Here is an 18,868-nt window from a genome sequence, read left to right as displayed (position 1 = left end):
AAACAGACCACTCAGCCAAGAACCACACTGCCAGCCAGCCTGTCCAATTCCTACGGACCCAGAGAAACTACAACCACAGACCCATTTGGTCCTCCAGATGCATGTGGTCTTCCAAGCCCTGCTAGGAGTGATCCTTGAGCACAGAGCCAGGAGGAAGCCCCCTGAGCACAGCTGGGGGTGACCCCCAAACCAAAACCAAACCAAACAAATGCGAGTCCAGGAACACTTCTGCCGGGGTCTCCTCTCTGTGCATTCCTGCCTTTCTCCTGCTGGTTTCAGTTCCCAGAGCTAGCCTGAGCGGGAGACGCAGCGCCCTTCCCTGCAGGGACCCTCCCTGGGGAGCCCCACACTTCATATTCCAACAACAGTTATGCCAAGCAAGACCCAGCATGTTTCTCCATATTCTTCCCCTGGCAGCGCGGGGTTTGGCGGAAACAAAGACAGGGGAGCTCACAATGATGGTGCTCAGTGGATCTTTGCAGCCCTGGACTCAGCCCCGGAAACCCAGCCTCAGAGCTAGGGCACAGCTCCTATGATCGGGCCTGGGTTTTCTGCCCACACTCGCGTCTGCTGGTAACTCAGGGGAAAGACTCGGGCACATTTTTTCCCCCTTTTGGGCCACACCTGGGTTTTCTCAGGTGTAACTCCGGCTCTGTGCTCAGGAATCACTCCTGGAGGTGATCAGGGGACCCTAATGGGATGTCGGGGATAGAACCAGGGTCAGCCACGTACAAGACATGTGCCCTGCCTGCTGTATTATTGCTCTGGTCCAGACTGGAGCACATTTGCCTCTGACCTGTTGTCTGGGTCTCTGCTTCAGGGCCCATTGACTAATGACAGTCCCTCGAAACCTCCCAAGGTCAATGTAGTCACTGGCATTGTGCTTGCTCAGAGAGGAGGCAATCTTGGAGCCCCTGACCTGACACTACCTTCACTTTCTGCAGGCCTAGAGTGTCCCGACCCTAGCCTGACTGTGCTGCTCTTTGGTTAGTATTCTTTGGTCCCCTTCTTGGCCTGGCAAACCCAGGTTAGATCAGGCACCTCTTGTCTCCCTCCTGTGACCCTTGGGCTGTCCCCAGCAAGGATGCTGACTCTTCAAGAGCTCCCAGAGCACAGTGACCTGACTTAGTCTGCTCTGAGTTCCAGGTGCATCTCCGGGGTCGGCCCGGAAGCCCAGCCTCAGTAGAGTATGCACAGCTCCTATCATGGATCCTGAGCTTTCTGCCCATGCTCAGGTCTACAGGTAATGAAGGGGAAAGACTCAAGCACATTTATTTTCTTCTAACCCAGAGCCTGGACATAGCGGAAGAAAGATCCATGGCAATAGTGCCCATCCCTTAATTTAATGTCTTTGGTTCTGCAGATTGATCTAGGCACAGCTTGATCTCGCTTCAAGTAGTGGCCATGATGTTGTGGACAAATGGAATGTTTGTAAAGCATGTGTGAGTCTGCATGTACCAGCATCTACCATGTAAGAAAGCCTGGTGGCACAGTGACACTGCCATTTTTATCTTCTTACTGATATTCTCTCTTAACATGTCATTGTCAACATGACTTCCTCTACTTTTTCAAGTATTGTTTATATTTGTTCTTTGGACAGACACTTCTGGTGGGTGGGGTTGGGTCATACCAGGCAATGCTCAGGGCTGACTCCTGGCTCTGTACTCAGGGATCATGCCTGAGGTCCTCAGGGGACCATATATAGTCTCAGGCATTGAACGAAGTTTGGCCAGATGCAAGGCAAGTGCCTTGACCCCTGTACTATTTTTCTGGCCTAAACCTGTTGTCATAAAAATAGATACAGTGATAAATGCAGCTGAATAGAAATCTCAGAAACACACACACACACACACACACACAAATATGGTCAATTAATCTACAACAAAGGAAGCAAAGAACATACAATGGGAAAAGGACAATCTCTTCCATAAATGGTGCTGAGAAAACTGGACAGCCATGTGTAAAAACAGAGAACTCAACCATTTATCTTACACTATATACCAAAGTCAAACATAGAACAAATGTTTGAACATAAGACCCCAAACCATAAAACTCCCAGAAGAAAGCATAAGCAATAAATCCCTTGGTCTTGGTGATAATTTTCTGGTGTCAAAAACAAGAATAATAAAAAACAGAAACACATCTCCCTAAAAAGCTTCTGCATATGGGCCAGAGCAACAGTACAGCTGGAGGGCACTTGTCTTGCATGCGGCTGACCTGGATTCGATCCCCAGCATCCCATATGGTCCCTCGAGCCCCACCAAGAGTGATCTCCAAGTGCAGAGCCAGAAGCAATCCCTGAGCACCTCTAGGTGTGGCCCCGAACCAAAACCAACCAACCAAACAAAAAGCTTTTGCGTAGCAAAATAAACCACCCAAATAGAAAGACAACCTACATTGGAGAGGTAGTGAAAAATAAGGAGAAAAATGCACAAGTCACATCTCTCATGTTAAATCACGAAAGAGGAAAGGAAAGGAAAGGAAAGGAAAGGAAAGGAAAGGAAAGGAAAGGAAAGGAAAGGAAAGGAAAGGAAAGGAAAGGAAAGGAAAGGAAAGGAAAGGAAAGGAAAGGAAAGGAAAGGAAAGGAAAGGAAAGGAAAGGAAAGGAAAGGAAAGGAAAGGAAAGGAAAGGAAAGGAAGAAAGAGGGGAGGTGGAGGGAGGAGAAAAGGGGGAGGGAAATAGAGCCCAGCAATTCATTCGGTTACTCCTTTCTCCTCGCGGCCACTGCCGAGTAAACATGGTCGAGGTTTCCTTTTCTACAGCCATCATGTCTAAGTCCGAGTCCCCCAAAGAGCCTGAGCAGCTGCGGAAGCTCTTCATCGGAGGGCTGAGCTTTGAAACGACCGATGAAAGCCTGAGAGGCCATTTTGAGCAATGGGGCACGCTCACGGACTGCGTGGTAGTGAGAGATTCCAACACCAAGCGCTCCCGAGGCTTTGGGTTTGTCACCCACGCCACCCGTGGAGGAGGTGGATGCAGCCATGAATGCAAGGCCACACAAGGTGGACGGCAGAGTTGTGGAACCAAAGAGGGCTGTCTTGAGAGAATATTCTCAAAGACCTGGTGCCCACTTAACTGTGAAAAAGATGTTTGTCGGTGGCATCCAAGAAGACACAGAAGAACATCACCCAAGAGATTATTTTGAACAGTATGGGAAAATTGAGGTGATTGAAATCATGACTGACCAAGGTAGTGGCAAGAAGAGAGGCTTTGCTTTTGTGACATTCGATGACCATGATTCTGTGGACAAGATTGTCATTCAGAAGTACGTATTGTCAATGGCCACAACTGTGAAGTAAAAAAAGCCCCGTCTAAACAAGAGATGGCCAGTGCTTCATCCAGCCAAAGTGGTTGAAGTGGCTCTGGAAACTTTGGTGGTAGTCGTGGAGTTGGTTTTGGTGGGAATGACAGCTTTGGTCCAGGAGGAAACTTCAGAGGGCGAGGTGGATTTGGTGGCAGCCGAGGTGGTGGTGGATATGGTGGCAGTGGGGATGGCTATAATGGATTTGGCAATGATGGTGGTTATGGAGGAGGCAGCCCTGGTTACTCTGGAGGAAGCAGAGGCTATGAAGGTGGTGGACAGAGTTATGGAAACCAGGGCAGTGGCTATGGCGGGAGTGGCAGCTATGACAGCTATAACAATGGAGGAGGCAGAGGCAGCTTTGGTGGTGGTAGTGGAAGCAGTTTTGGAGGTGGTGGAAGTTAAAATGATTTTGGCAACTACAACAATCAGTCTTCAAATTTTGGACCCACGAAGGGTGGAAATTTTGGAGGTTGAAGCTCAGACCCCTATGGTGGTGGAGGCCAGTACTTCACTACACCATGAAACCAAGGTGGCTATGGTGGTTCCAGCAGTAGCAGCAGCTATGGCAGTAGCAGAAGGTTTTACTTGCCAGGAAACAAAGCTTAGCAGGAGAGGAGAGCCAGAGAAGTGACAGGGAAGCTACAGGTTACAACAGATTTGTGAACTCAGCCAAGCACAGAGGTGGCAGGGCCTAGCTGCTACAAAGAAGACATGTTTTAGACAATACTCATGTGTATGGGCAAACACTCGAGGACTGTTTTTGTGACTAATTGTATAACAGGTTATTTTAGTTTCTGTTCTGTGGAAAGTGTAAAGCATTCCAACAAAGGGTTTTAATGTAGATTTTTTTTTACCCATGCTGTTGATTGCTAAATGTAATAGTTTGATCATGATGCTGAATAAATGTGTCTTTTTTTTAAAAAAAAAAAAAAGAAGTGGTCAAGGAGCTGGAGCGATAGCAGAGTGGGTAGGGCATTTGCCTTGCATGCGACCGACCCGGGTTCTATTCCCAGCATTCCATATGGTCCTCTGAGCACCACCAGAAGTAATTCCTGAGTATATGAGCCAGGAGTAACCCCTGTGCATCGCTGGGTGTGGCCCAAAAAGCAAAAAAAATTTTTTTTAAAGTAGTCATATTAGAAGTTGGACTAGATTCTCAAAGATGACGTATAAATGGTCTGTAGATACACAGAAAGATACTCATGTCACTGATCATGAAAAAAATTCAAATCAAAGTCACTATTGTGGAGATCATCTCCTATCTGTTAGAATAGCCTATTCTCAAAACAAAGGACAATCAGATGGAGGTGAGGATGGGAAGCAAAGGAACTGTGTCCACTTTTGGTGGGAATGTAAACTGGAGTAGCCATTGTGAAAAAAAGCATGGGGCTCCCCCCAAAATTCAAAAAGAACTACAAATATCTCCAGTAATTCTAAGTCTGGGGATTTGAAGGTGGAATGGTTGAACTACACCTGGCTATGCTCAGGGCTTACTTCTGGCTCTGTGCTCAGAGGACCATAGGCCAGGGACCAACTGGGGTCTGCTATATTCGAGGCAAAGAGGTTTAACTCCTGTACTAGTTCTCCTTCCCACCAAGTCTAGGTTTTTATGCAAAGAAAATAGAACATTAACTTGGAAAAATATCTGCACTCCCATGCTCTCTGCAACATTATTCAGAATAACCAAGACATGGAAATAGCATAAATGCTTTGATAGATGTATGCTAAAGAAAATGTAGAACATATATACAATTAATTTGGCCACTAGAAAAGAAAATTCTGCCATTTGTGGCAGCTGATGTACCCAAGGGCAGTATGCTAAGTGAAATACTCGAAGACAAATACCATATGACCTCACTTTTATTCAAAGCTTAAAACAACAATAATACATTGAGCTCACTGACACAGAGAACAAATTGGTGGTTGCCAGAGGCAAAAGAATGGAGATAGGCAAATGGGTGAATGAGGTCAAAAGGTATAAATTTTCAGTTATAAAACATATAGCATGGGGTAGTAAGGTATAGCTTGGAAACTATGGTTGATAATATTATATTATATATTTGAAAGTTACTAACAGAGTACCTTTTAAAATCTCTCTTCAAGGGGGCTGGAGAGATAGTAGGGTGCTTGTCTTATACACAACTGACCGGAGTTCAATCCCCAAAGCCCCATTGGTCCTCTGAGCACCACCAGGAATAATTCCTGAGCACAGAATCAGCAGTAAGCCCTGAGCACTTCCAGGTGTAGCCCAAGAACCAGAAAAGAAAAAAAAAGCTGTGTGACTATGTGTAATGATGAATATTCTCTAGACTTTATGTGATAAGCATTCTGTGACATATAAAATTAATTATTGACTAATATAATGACATATGTTAATAAATGTCTCAGGTTTCTTTTTTAAAACCTCTTCATCCACAGTTGGTAGGAATGTTGTCTGGTCCAACCCCATGGAAAACAGTATGGAGGGTACTCAGTAAACTCAGAATTGAGCACCCAAAAGACCCAGCAATTCCACTTTAGGGTATCTATCCCCCGGGCAGGAAAAACTCAAAAGAGTGTATGCACACCATTATTCACTGCAAGACACTGTACAATTGCTAAGATTTGGAATCAACCTAGAAGTCCAATGACCAATAAGTGGATTGTGAAGATGTGGTCTATATGCACAATGGTATACTACACGACTGTAAGAAATTATGAAATCATGCAATTCATAGCAATGTGGATGGAACTGGAAGACATCATGTTAAATGAAGTAAGCCAGAAGAAGGATAAACACAAGATAATATCACTTATATGTGGTGTTTAGAATAACTGGATGAGCGAATGCAATGCTTTAAAGGGGGATGCCCAGGTCAACATTTTATAGGGCAGAGAAGGAAAGAAAGAGTGGAGGGGAGGGGGAGAAGAGAGATGAGAAGGAACAGGGGCCAGGTCAGGGGAGTCAGGTACACAGGTGGTGTTAAGGAATGACAGACCAAATATCCAAACCAGAGAGTCAACAACTGTAGGATACCATTGGTTTATCCCTCCTCCCTTGCCACAAGGAGTTTAGGTTTAAGTGCTCTGGAGACATTCCCATTCCTTTGTTTATTTGTAAACTCTTCTCTGCACCCTCCTTTCCAACCAGTTAATCACCTTTTCCTAACCAGATTATGTTATCTTGTAAGATCAGATCCTTCTAAGGACTCTGAACTTGTATTATAAGTTAGTGTCTTTTGCATAGTTTACCTTAAAGCAATGTCCTTTCTGTATGGACACAGGAAGACAGTTAATATTACACTTATAACTTGGGAGTTGATTGACTCCAATAATATTTACTCTTGAGCATCTGCTTTCTCAACTCAGTTGCCCTTAGTTCATAACACCCCAAAAGCAGGGTCCAGACAAGGGATAGAATGGACCCAGGGCAAGCTGTGAGCTACCCTGACATAGAAATGGGCCAGGCCAAAGCGCCACAATACTCATCTATAAGTTGAGGGCATGATCATGGACAATGCTGTCATGATCCAAAAGTAACAAAAAGATTAGGATCCTGCTGGGGTTAGGAAGACTAACCTGGCCTGAGGACTGTGGTCTGAATTATATAGTGAATGTCCTCAGGAAGAACCAAACTTTGAGGTTATATCTCTTACTGTGCTCATACAGAATGATATTGCTAGAAATGTTAGAAGTAGATTTACTATAACTACCTAAGTAGATTACTAGCTCACACCCTGACATACCCTTGTTTGGACCCCCACCCTTGAGCGGATCTTCTTAGATGAGATTTCCTTAGATGCGATTTTGTTAATCTCCTCGAGAAATGATTTTACCTTTCTTTGTTGATTTGTTAATGTTCAACCCACCTTTTTGTCACGACCCTATGTAATTTGCTATATAAACTAAGACTGTGGGGCACTGAGGGGGAGAGAAAGAAGACAAGGGAGACAGAGGAAGAAGGAGACAGAAGAGGGAGACAGATGAAGAAGACAGAGAGATAGAAGAGACAGAGAGGGAGAAGAAGAAGACAGAGGAAGAAGATAGCAGACACAGAGAGACAGACACAGAAAGGCAGAGACAGAGAGACAGACAGAAGAGAGCACAGTGGCACACACATAAACAGAGCACAAGGTGAAAGAAGTGAGAGTGAGCGGGGCAGAAAAGGGGGATAAAGGAAGATCCAGAGAGAGAGATGGAGAGAGATTGAGAACTGGGAGAGAAGCAGAGAGAGAGAACGAATTAAACTGATTGAGCAACCAGTTTGGCCTTCTTCCTTCCTTCGCCTGCCTAATCATCACCATCAACCTCCCCCGGGGTGGGGAAGTGGCGTGAGACTACCGAACGCGGGAACTTGGGCAGCAGGAGAGATAGAGCCCTGTTGGCCCTCTCCTCTTTTATGTTTTTACACAAACAACAACACTAAAATCAAGAGATACAAACTTTAGGGCTGGAGTGATAGCACAGCGGGTAGGGTTTTAGCCTTGCACGCGGCCGACCCGGGTTCAATTCCCAACATCTCATATAGTCCCCCAAGCACTGCCAGGAGTAATTCCTAAGTGCAGAGCCAGAGAAACTCCTGTGCATCGCTGGGTGTGACCCCTCACCCGCCAAAAAAAAGAGAGAGATCCAAACTTTAACAACAAAACTTAGAAAGGTGCCTGTTAGGAGGGCAGGCTATGGGTTGGGGGTTGGGGCAGGTATTGGAGGAAACTGGGAACCTTGATGGAGAGAAGTTGACACCGATAGCAGGATCAGTGCTGCAATATTGTATATCTAAAACTCAGCTATGAATAACTGTAAATCGTGATGCTTCAATTAAAAAAATATGGAGGTACTAAACTTGAAATCAAGTCAGACTACAAGATAATTGTTTCTAAAGTTGCTAATGGCCAGCAAAAGTTCTTTTATTTTATTTTTATTTTTTTATTGAATCACCATGTGGAAAATTACAAAGCTTTCAGACTTAAGTCTCAGTTATACAATACTCAAACACTCATCCCTTCACCAGTGCACATGTCCCACCACCAAGAACCACAGTATACCTCCCCCATGACCTCCCACCTCCCCAACCCCCCACCCTGCCTGTGTAGCTGATAAATTCACTTTACTTTCTCTTTACTTTGATTACATTCAATATTTCAATAAAGAACTCACTATTATTGTTTGGAGCTTCCTTCCCCCCCCCCCAGTCGGACCTGCTGGAAAGGAAGCATTTGATAATTTGTTTTCCATTGGTGAGAATGAAGAGATATGAGGTCGTGTGGCCACAATAGCGGCCTCAAGGTTTTGGATTTCTGTATATTAGTATTTCAGTAACTAAGTCCAGAGGAATTTCTGCCAGAAGTTGCATCATTGCTAGCTTGTACCTCTCTGCTACTGTATATTCCACATATGAATGCAATCTTTCTATGTCTGTCTCTTTCTTTCTGACTCATTTCACTCAACATGATACTTTACATGTTGATCCGCTTATATGCAAATTTCATGACTTCATCTTTTCTAACAGCTGCATGGTATTCCATTGTGTAGATGTACCAAAGTTTCTTTAACCAGTCATCTGTGTTTGGGCACTCAAGTTTGCAAAAGTTCTTTTATAAGGCAACCAAATCCAACAATTTTTGTCTTTGTGTAGTTTGGGACTTTGTGGAGTTTAAGGTTCTTGGGAAGCAGACACAGGGGCAGATTGGAGTGCAGGACATTTGTAGGAATGTTCCTGTGTATCTTTTGAAGAAGAAGATCAAGGTGAGTGAGCTTTCCAAAACTTACTCTCTTTCCAATTTTCTGCATTATTCTTCTGAACTCCCCAGCTTATGGGAAGGAACCCAGGACCAATCCTGGTGGTGCTCAGGAAGCCAGAAGTTGCTAGGGTTCATCTTGGGGCTTTATGACATGCATTTGACCCCCTTTAAGCTGTCCTTCTTGTCCTGAATTTTCTGCATTTTAACTAACTGATTTGGTTTGGGGGCCACAGACAGCGGTATTACTCAGGGATCACTTTTGGAGGTGCCCAGGGGCTCATGTGCAGTACCATCGGCTCTGAACTCTGGCTGGCCATGTGCAAGACAAGTGCTATACCCACTGCACTGTCCCTCGGGTGCCTTTCCAGCATTCTGAGGAAAATAATTTGAAACAGAAAAGTTGCAAAATAGAATAAAGAATTTGCAAGATGTCCTCTCACTCAATTTATGAAAATGTCAACGTTTTCCATGTAGTGTCTCTGCCTCTCTCCCTTTTATCTGCCTACCAACACATATCTATCTCTCTCTCTCTATCTATCATAAATTGTTTCTAAGATGTTTCAAGTAGGTTGCAGCTGTGGGCATTTCATAAAGCAAGAACCTTTTATTTTGCCATAACCCAAGTGTCATGCTCTATGCCAGGAGGCCACGGGAGCAGTGTGGGCACCTGAAGGCAGGGTAGGGCGGTGGGGGGAGTACACGGATGTCCGTGGTATCTTCCACACTGACTCTGGGGGTGGGGGTGGGGGTGGGGCACCGGACTTCAGAGCAGCAGCCGAGGTTTTTTTTTGCTTTTTTTTTTTTTTTTTTTTTGGGGTCACACCCAGCAATGCTCAGGGATTACTCCTGGCTTTGCACTCAGGAATTTCTCCTGGCAGTGCTTGGGGGACCATATGGGATGCCGGGGATCGAACCCGGGTCAGCCGCGTGCAAGGCAAACGCCCTACCCACTGTGCTATCGCTCCGGCCCAGCAGCCGAGGTTTGAGTTGAGCCCCCTGTGCACTGGCAGCTGCGTGTCAGAGGCCGGCTCGTCCTCTCACTCATTTCCCTCCAGTCCTGTGTATGGCCCCAGTCTGCAGCACTGACCTTGCTCCGGGAGGAGAACCAAGTTGTCCTGTCCGTCAGAAGTTCAGGGGGAACAGAATGTCCCGTGGGAACCCTCGGAACAGGGAGGGCAAGGGCTGGGCTAAGAGAGCCAGAGACAGTGTCTCTGACGTCTCCGCTGAGTGACAGCTCTTCTCTCTGTTCCCTTTCCCTGCCCACCTCCTGGCCTCTTTCCTGCTCCAGCCACCCCACACCAGGAATCCCTCTGGGCTGCACGCTAGGGGATTGGCCACCGGCACTCGGGAGTGCTCCAGAACTGGGTTCCTGCTTCATCAGGGCTGCTCTGTGAGCTTGGGAAAGTTGCCTGACCTCTCTACTCCTCCTTGGGTTCACCTCTGGCCAGTAAGGACAGTCGTGCACAGCGCAGAGATTCAGAGGGGAATCCCGCATAGAAGCTTGCTCCAGGGCAGGCCCACTGCTGGCTTGAGAGTTTCTTGGAGGTGAGACCTGGTACCTGCCAAGAGTGTGACTGTGCCGGTTGCTTTTCCTGCTACCTGCAAGAGCTTCGAAAACAGGCCTGGAGTGGAGTAAACCCTGTGGAAGTGGGGGAGACCCAGAAACAGCCCCGTGCACAGGGCAGATCCCCGGGGCAGCATGATTTGCTTTAGATGGGTAGTGTTTCAGCCACCCATAGTAGCTGCTGCTCGTGTGACCCCATCCATCCTCCATGCTGAAGCTGATGGGTGCTCACGGCAGTTCAGGTTCCAGCCAGCACCCCCTGACCCTCACCCCGAGCCCCAGGTAGAAGACTCTGCACACAAGGAATGGTGTCACTACTGACTGCAGCTAATGAGTGGAGTCAGGGCATTGAAGGAGTTGGTCGTAGGATGGCTGACCTTGACTCCGGGGGTCCCAGGCAATGCACAGGGCAAGGGGGAGAGTGTGAGTGTGATGACCCCCACCCCTTCCTGCCAGGACCTAGGCACCCCCCTGTAACCCGATACCTGGCCATCCTCCAGCAGACGTGCACATCACCTGCCTCCCTTGGCTGCTCCAGGGCGCTGGAAGGTGTTGCGAATGGCTCAAGGTTGTTCTAGAGCCAAACCATGTCCCTGGCCCATGGCCCGCCGGGGCTCGGCCTGCGCTACTCCATTGTCTCTGGAAGACATATTCCCTTTCAGGGTATGGAGCACTGCTGGGTCAAGGCAGCAGCATCTTTTGCCTGGCAGGTAGTTAAGCCGGGACAGAGCTCTGGGCGCTGGCACTCTGGCCCCTAACACCCAGGGGACCTTCTGTGCTGTGGTGGCCCTGGGGCGAAGAGCATGTGCTCTGATTCAGGCCCCTGCACTGCATGCAGCTGACCCCAACTCCAGAGTCCCCTGAGCACTCCAGGAGAGATCCCTCAGCACAGAATCAGGAGTAAGCCCTCTGCCACCCCCTGCAGCCCCCAAACAAAGCAACAAAATAAGAGCATGTATTCTGCGGCATGGGGAATGGGCTGGAACACATGCCCTGCATGCTAGAGCTCTGGGTTTGGTCCTAAGAGCACTGAGCACCAAGCCAAGAGGAAGCCCTGCACGCCAAGAGCAAGAACAAAACCAAAGCTTGTATGCTTTGCACCCAGACAGCCACTTCGGCGCTGTGTGACCTTACACCCCTGTCTAGCCTCTCTGAGCCTCAGTTTTTACCTCCTGGGAAACAGGGGTGCGAATAATCCTTGTTTCTGTGCCGCATTGTGGAGGTGCAGTCAGCTCACTCGCACAGACTGCTCGGGGCGGCCAGAACCCATGTGCCCTGAACAATCGTAGGCCGAATGACAACAAGGCAGATGCACATGCAGGTCCTTCCAAAGGGTGGGACGAGGCCGACCTTCTCCTGCTGGACCCTTGCCCCTCTGTGACCTGCCCCTGTCCACGCCCAACCTCTCCTCCCTCTGCACACACACCAGCTGCCTTCACTTCCTGCACCCACCCGGCTCTCCACAACTACATCCTCAAAGCTTTGCCCACCCCAGCCCCCAGCTCCCTCACCACTCAGCTCAGGGTCTCCTCCTCCAGGCAGCCTTCCACTGACACATGTCACACTAATGTCACCCGTGGGGAGCCCCTTCCCCAGGGTGTGGCAGCAGAAGTAAGGCACTGGGATTGATCGGGCCTGATGAGTGACAAAGCCGGTGCTCTGCCCTAACTGTCCCGTTTCATCAAAGACTTGGGCAGCACTGACAGGTCTCACCTTGACCTCGCCTTAAGACCATGGGGTGGCAGTGTGTATATAAAGTGTAAGGGGAAATTTTACATATTCCCTTTTCCATGTAAACTCCAAAATAAGTTAACACAGAATTGCTTTTTAAGGTGTTATTAATGACAGGTGAGACACGATCATTACCATACTGAGATCCAAGTATAAAATAAAATTTAGTGCAATATACTTTAGATTCCAGAGTTGAAAACATATGTATGTAGATGAGGATAGACATTTTATTATATTGTATTAAATCATTTTAGTTTTCTTATTTACAAAGGTCACATCATATCATAATCACAAATTGGCTCTTAACTGATTTATCTTCTGAACATTCTATTTGTCATTTCTTAATTCTTTGTTGGAATAAGTAACATAAAGTAAATTTGTTGTGTGCCTAAGGGGACAGGTTGGGATTGGGCGGAAACAGGGGATATTGGTGGAGGGAAGGTCACACTGGTGTTGTTGGAACACTAAATCCTTGAAACAACTTAATGAACAACTTTGTAAGCCACACTGTTTTTAATAAAATTAATTAAAAAAAAAAAAGACTGTGGGGTGAGTAGGGTGTTTACCTTGCAACTTACCTGAATTTGATCCCAGGCATTTTAAATAGTCCCCCGAGCACTGCCAGGAGTTAACTCCTAAGGGTAGAGCCGGGAGTGACTCCTGAACATCGAAGGGTGTGGCCCCAAAATACAAAAACCAAACAAACAAGAGACTGTGGGAGGGAGGGGGGTGGTTCTGTCTGAGCTTCTGGAGGTGGTATGCCCGCATTCTCCCAACACTGGCTCCAGTGAAGAGAGACCCTGAGTCACCCAGTCCAGCTCCCGGTCTCCACCCACTTTCTTCTCTCTCCCACTCTGTTCCTATCCCCAGAGGGCTCCCTCACAAATCCCCGACTCAGGAGAGTGGGGCCAGAGTGACAGAACAGCGAGAAGGGTGTTTGCCTTGCATGTGGCTGATCCGGGTCCGATTCCCACATCTCATGGTCACCCAGCACTGCCAGGAATAATCCCTCAGTGCAGAGCCAGGAGTAACCCCTGTGCATCATTGGGTGTGGCCCAACCCCCACCCTCTTCCAAATAAATGAAAATTAAAAATATTAATGTCTTGCATGCTGACCCTCCACCCTAAATCTGCTCCCGGGCGCCCCCCATTCCCTACAGCCATCCTGGACCACCAGTTTCAGCTGGAAGAGTTGAGGGGAGCTCTCTGAAGCCTGGCTTAGGGGAGACCCAGCTGGAATCACCACCAGACTCCCCGGCATGAGTCGGTGATTGCTGCCTCCATGCTGTGGCCGGGCCCAACTCCCAAGGCTATAACCCAGCTCTCTGCCAAGCTGCCCCCAGACCAGTGGATGCCTTGACCACATGGGGGAAGGACTCAGGAGAGAATGAAGCAGGGACTAAGTCAGGAATAGGAGAGGGAGGGGGTGAGGCAGCTTGAATTAGGAAAACGTCTTGACACTCCTTTTGCAAAGATGATCATCCCCTGCCTCCTGTGCTTGTCCCCAGCCAGAGTGCCTGTCCCCTCAGCCAATGATGAAGCTCCCGAGAGTCGCATTCTCGGGGTGTTCATTTCTGCCTCCAGTGTCAGCACATCAGGGTCACCTGTAATGGGGATGAACAGGAGACAGAGCAGCGAGGTCACACTGCGGGTATGTAAGCCCGAGAGGGCAAGGCCTCATCTGCCTCCTTCCTGCTCCTCCCAACACAAAGCCAAGAACACAATTATTTTTTTTGGGGGGGGTCACACCTGGCAATGCGCAGGGGTTACTCCTGGCTCTTTACTCAGGAATTACCCCCTGACTGTGCTCAGGGGACCATATGGGATGCTGGGACTCGAACCCGGGTCGACCGCATGCAAGGCAAACGCCCTAACCGCTGTGCTATCGCTCCAGCCCCCAAGAACACAATTATTGAGTAAATGAGTGAATACATGAGTGAACGATGCATTTCTTTCTTCCAAAGTTGCCCAAACTATTGTGCACAGATATCCTAGGATTTCACAATCAGCGTCCAAATAAGTTTGGAAAGTGCCATCCCCCAGTGTTTTCCTGGCAAGCTACTACACCTCAGCACATTGAAGACACTGAGAAGGCCTGCAGTGAGGATATTCTTTTTTAAAATTTCTTCCCCTTTTTGTTGTTGTCGCTGTTGATTCTATGACCAGGGTCACACACAGTTGTGTTCCCTTCACCCTGGTGTGATTCTTAAACATGTATTCACCACGAGAGCCTAGTAGCTCCCACACTTTGTGGTGGGGTGGAAATCCCACAGGGCCGTGCCTCAGGGGTCTTCCTTAGTGCGGTAGCTTGGTGCTGGGATTGAACCCCAGGACTCACACTTGCAACAACGCAGGTGCTTTCCCTGGGTGGGGAGGCTCTTCACCTTGGTTTCCCCCGAGTTTACACCCTCACCCACCCATTCCTTCCCACATCAGCATCTCTCCGTGATGGCCATGGGCAAGTGTGGGAATTGCCGCTCTCCTCTGAGAACGTGGGTCTGAGGCCTCCAATCAGGGAAGGGAGGGGTCTACAGGGGCAGACACGTGGCATCACAGAGCAGCACTGTGCCCTGGGCCCATGGGCATCACCGGGCACAGAGGGCTTGTGTGGGATTCAATGAGGGCACAGTGACAATCTATCATGGCAGGGAAATGGGCAGTTGTGACAAGGCCCTCTGAACCCCAGCAGCTGTTTCTGCTGCAACCCTTCTGTGATTCAGGCTGCCCTGTCCACGCTGGGCCTCCTGCACTGCAGCAGCTCTGAGCACCTCCCCCTCATGTCCCTGGGCTCAAGGTGGGCACATGGCTCAGTGGGCAATTCTCTTTGGTGGGAGGAGGGGGGAAGGGAGGAGAGGAAGCCAGCACTGGGCCTGCCTCCTAGACTCTTAGGGTCTGCAGCTAGGCTAGCGGTGGGCTCCAGACCCCTGCACTAAGGGGTCTGCAATAGGACCTGGGATATGGGGGCTTTGAGTCTCAGACAGATACCATGGAATAGGGCCAGTGCCTGCTGAGCCTTGGCAGATGTCAAAGGATACACCTGCTAGTTCTGCGGGTGACAGGGAAGGGACAGGGTCACCGTGGAGCCTGAAAGACCTCCCACACACAGGGTGGTCTCTGAGAGTGGGGCTCGCGCAGGGCCTTGGACCAGGTGGGCTGAGGTTTTGCCTGGGTGGTGGAAGGGGCTTTGGTGCAGAAGAGGGGCAGTCCTGGAAGACTCCTGCCAGAGGTGGCCATGGGGAGGCAGGTGCAGGTGCACAGGACAAGCGGGGCCACCACAGGAGAGAGCAAATGTGGCTTGGGACCACAGCCCGTGTCCTTAGAATGCCCTAGAAGCAATTCTGGTTTTTGTTCCTTTGTTTGGGGCCCACACTCAATGGTGCTCAGGGCTTACTCCTGGCTCCACACTCAGGGATCACTCCTGGTGAGCTTGGGGGGAACATATGGGATTCCAGGGTTCGAACTGGGCCAACATCACACAAGGCAAGCATCCTACCCTCTGTACTACAGCTCTGACCCCCGCTGGGAGTGACTGAGGGGGCAGCACCTATGACCCAGCGAACCTGGTAGTTCCCAGCACTGAGCCAGTCACCTGCACAGAGGAGTCTTCAGTGTCTGGGGTCCCTAGAGAGGTGCCCCCCACACAGACAAAGCCGGGAGGTGACGACATTGGCCAGAGAGGAAAGCATGCGGTTTCCAGGGGACACGGTGCCCTGCACGGCCAGCTCTGCTCTTCCCTGAGGGAGAATCACAACTTGTCCATGACCCCCAGACTGTTGGCCCTACTTCCGCCACTATCATTTCTCCATGCCTTCTTCCATTAGAGGCCAGAAAACAAAACTCCTCAGTGGACTCAGCTCTCCAGCTCCTTGAGAATAAGTGTGACAGAGACCTGGATCCTGGTACATAGGCTGTCTCTAGAGATTGTGTCTAGAAAGTCACTGGGAGTAAAAGGAATATAAAGTCCGAAGGGGTGGACAGATGTTGTTGATTTGGGTCCTTGGCCCTTCCCTTTTCTTTCTAACTGGAATGTTGCTGTGAAGTACAGAGGGACAGCAGCCTTTTTAGTTACATGAGTCAGTGAATTGAAAAGAAACACTCTCAGTTATTCGAAGCAGATATATCCCTGTCTGCTACTACATCTAAAGAAGGATTGTGTCTATCAGAGGGCACAGAGGCAGATGTGAGCAGCACTCATGGCTGTTGTGAGGGAGAGGTAAGTTTTTCAGTTCAAGCATTGTCCAATTCCAGGACTCATAGGGAGCACAGCTAAGTTTATCCAGGTTTCTCTATTTCAGATGGTTGCGGGTTTCCTTCCTTCCTTCCTTCCTTCCTTCCTTCCTTTCTTCCTTCCTTCCTTCCTTCCTTCCTTCCTTCCTTCCTTCCTTCCTTCCTTCCTTCCTCTTTTTTCTCTCTCTCTTTTTCTCTCTTTCTATCTCTTTTCTCTCTTTTTCCCTCCCTCCCTTCCTCCCACTTTCTCTTCCTTCCTTTCTTTCTTGGCCACACCCAGTGATGCTCAGAAGTTACTCCTGGCTCTGCACTCTGAAATTACTCCTGACAGGGCTCAGAGGACCATATGGGGTGTTGGAGATCAAATCTGGGTTGACCATGTGCAAGGCAAGTGCCTTACCTGCTGTACTACCTATCCAGCCTCCAATGGCTGCTGGTTTTCTGATGAAGATCTAGCCAGATCTTTAAGGGAGAAGGAACCAAATCATGGGCCAAGATTGGCCTCCATTACACTCAGAACTAATCCTTAGAAACTGTGCATCAGCCATTCTGAGAGATGCAATATCATGTGTCCCCAGATCAGAGTTTCAAAGTCTTGGACTTCCCTGGGACCTTGGGACCTGTAGCAGATGCGTGGTCAGTGTGGAATGAATGAGGGAATGAACTCTGCCTCCAGAAGAGCTGGTCCTGGGGTGCAAGATCGTCCTGTGTTTCTCCCAGAAATGGGCCCAGCACAGGCAGGGACAGTCAGGCTGGGAAGGAGACAGCCACAGGCCAGAGTCCAGTGTTCCTCTCTGGCTCCTAGGCACCTGGCCTGCCCCCGGTGTGTGGGAGGCCCCGAGTTGAAGAGCTGTGTCTCCCCTGTACCCGCCTGGGCACAGACCGTGAGACTGATTGGAGCTGTGGTGGGCCTCTGACCGTCTTTCTGCCCTTTACCAGAGTCTTGGGGAGGGTCTCCAGGTTGAGTGTGGTAACTGTCATCCAGGGGTTACTCTCTGTGGGTTCCCATCTGACCCACTCAGGGTCCAGGTCAGAGTCGGGGCCAGATTAAGTACTTCTCCTTAAGGATAAGGCTGAGATGCAGGTCCGTGCACGTCAGGGCCAGAGGGTTAGCTGCGAAGTTCTGGGTCATGTTCTTGCTCAGCTGTTGGATGTGGAAGCTTGAGTCAGACTTTGGAAGAATTTGTGGGTCACCAGAGAGCAGCTCTGAGTGACCCTCTGTCCTGGCCCTTCCCTCTCCTTGCCACCTCCTGGCTCCACTCACTAGAAGGCCAGTGGGCACTTGTGTGTAACTCTCAGAAGGAGCTCGCTAAGGTGGTTACACCAACTTCCTGTGTGCAGGACCCTGACTTCTCACAGACTGGCCATTCTTCCTCCTTTGGGGCACTCAGGAGATTTAGGAGGATAAAGAAAAAAAAAACATTCTGAACATTATTGACAATAGTCAAGACCTGGGAAACAACCAAAGTGTCAGAGGACAGACGAGTGGGGAAAGATGTTGTGGTGTTTGCACACACAATGAAATAATTTTCAGCTCTAATAAGATGTGAAACCTTGGAATTTGCTACCACTTAGAAATGGAGAGAGTTATGCTAAGTCAAATAAGTCAGAAGGAGAAAGACAAATACTGATGATCTCACCTACATGTGAGATATAATTAAAAAAACAAAGCAGGGGAACAGACAACATCCAAAGAAAACAAACCCTTAGATCATGACCAAAAAGTACTCCTTGGTATTATCAAGGGGGCAGGGAGTGAGCTGACAGGGTCTGATGGAACATGCCAGAGGGGTATTGGCACTTGGTGGCAGGCAGGCGTGGCATCGGAACATTGTACCCTAAAACATAAACATTTGCACTCTTGTAAATCCCTAAAATATAAACATTTACACTCTTGTAAACCAATGTTACTTCAATAAAAAATAAACTTAATAAAGGCTTGCTGACTATATGAATAAAGGGAATTAGGTCAGTATCCCAAGGGCAACATTCTGGTGGAAACATTTCAATTCATTTAATCTAATTATTTTTAATGCTTTTATTGATTATAGATACTGCAAAGAAATTTAGGACATTTGTGCTGCTGATAGGTAATTCATTAACTCATCTGTCCACTCATCTATCACTATACTCATCCGTCTGTCCATGTATCTACCCATCCATTCATCTTTCCATCCATCATCCATTCATCCATCTTTTCATCATCCATCCATCCTTCCACTCATCCATCATCCATCTTTCCATCATCCATCTTTCCATCCCTCGATTTATCTATCCATTCATCTATTCATCCATCCTTCCATCCATCCATCTTTCCATCA

General features: G+C 48.4%; 1 pseudogene; it reads left to right on the top strand.

Annotated features, from left to right (window-relative positions):
• Positions 1-2,733: 2,733 nt before the first annotated feature.
• On the top strand, positions 2,734-4,181 carry LOC101540639 (heterogeneous nuclear ribonucleoprotein A1-like; annotated as a pseudogene).
• The last annotated feature ends 14,687 nt before the right edge of the window (positions 4,182-18,868 follow it).

Source organism: Sorex araneus, chromosome X (assembly GCF_027595985.1).
Source record: "Sorex araneus isolate mSorAra2 chromosome X, mSorAra2.pri, whole genome shotgun sequence".
NCBI lineage: Eukaryota > Metazoa > Chordata > Mammalia > Eulipotyphla > Soricidae > Sorex > Sorex araneus.
The sequence above is the reverse complement of the archived record's forward strand: the minus strand, read 5'-3'. Positions and strand labels throughout refer to the sequence as shown.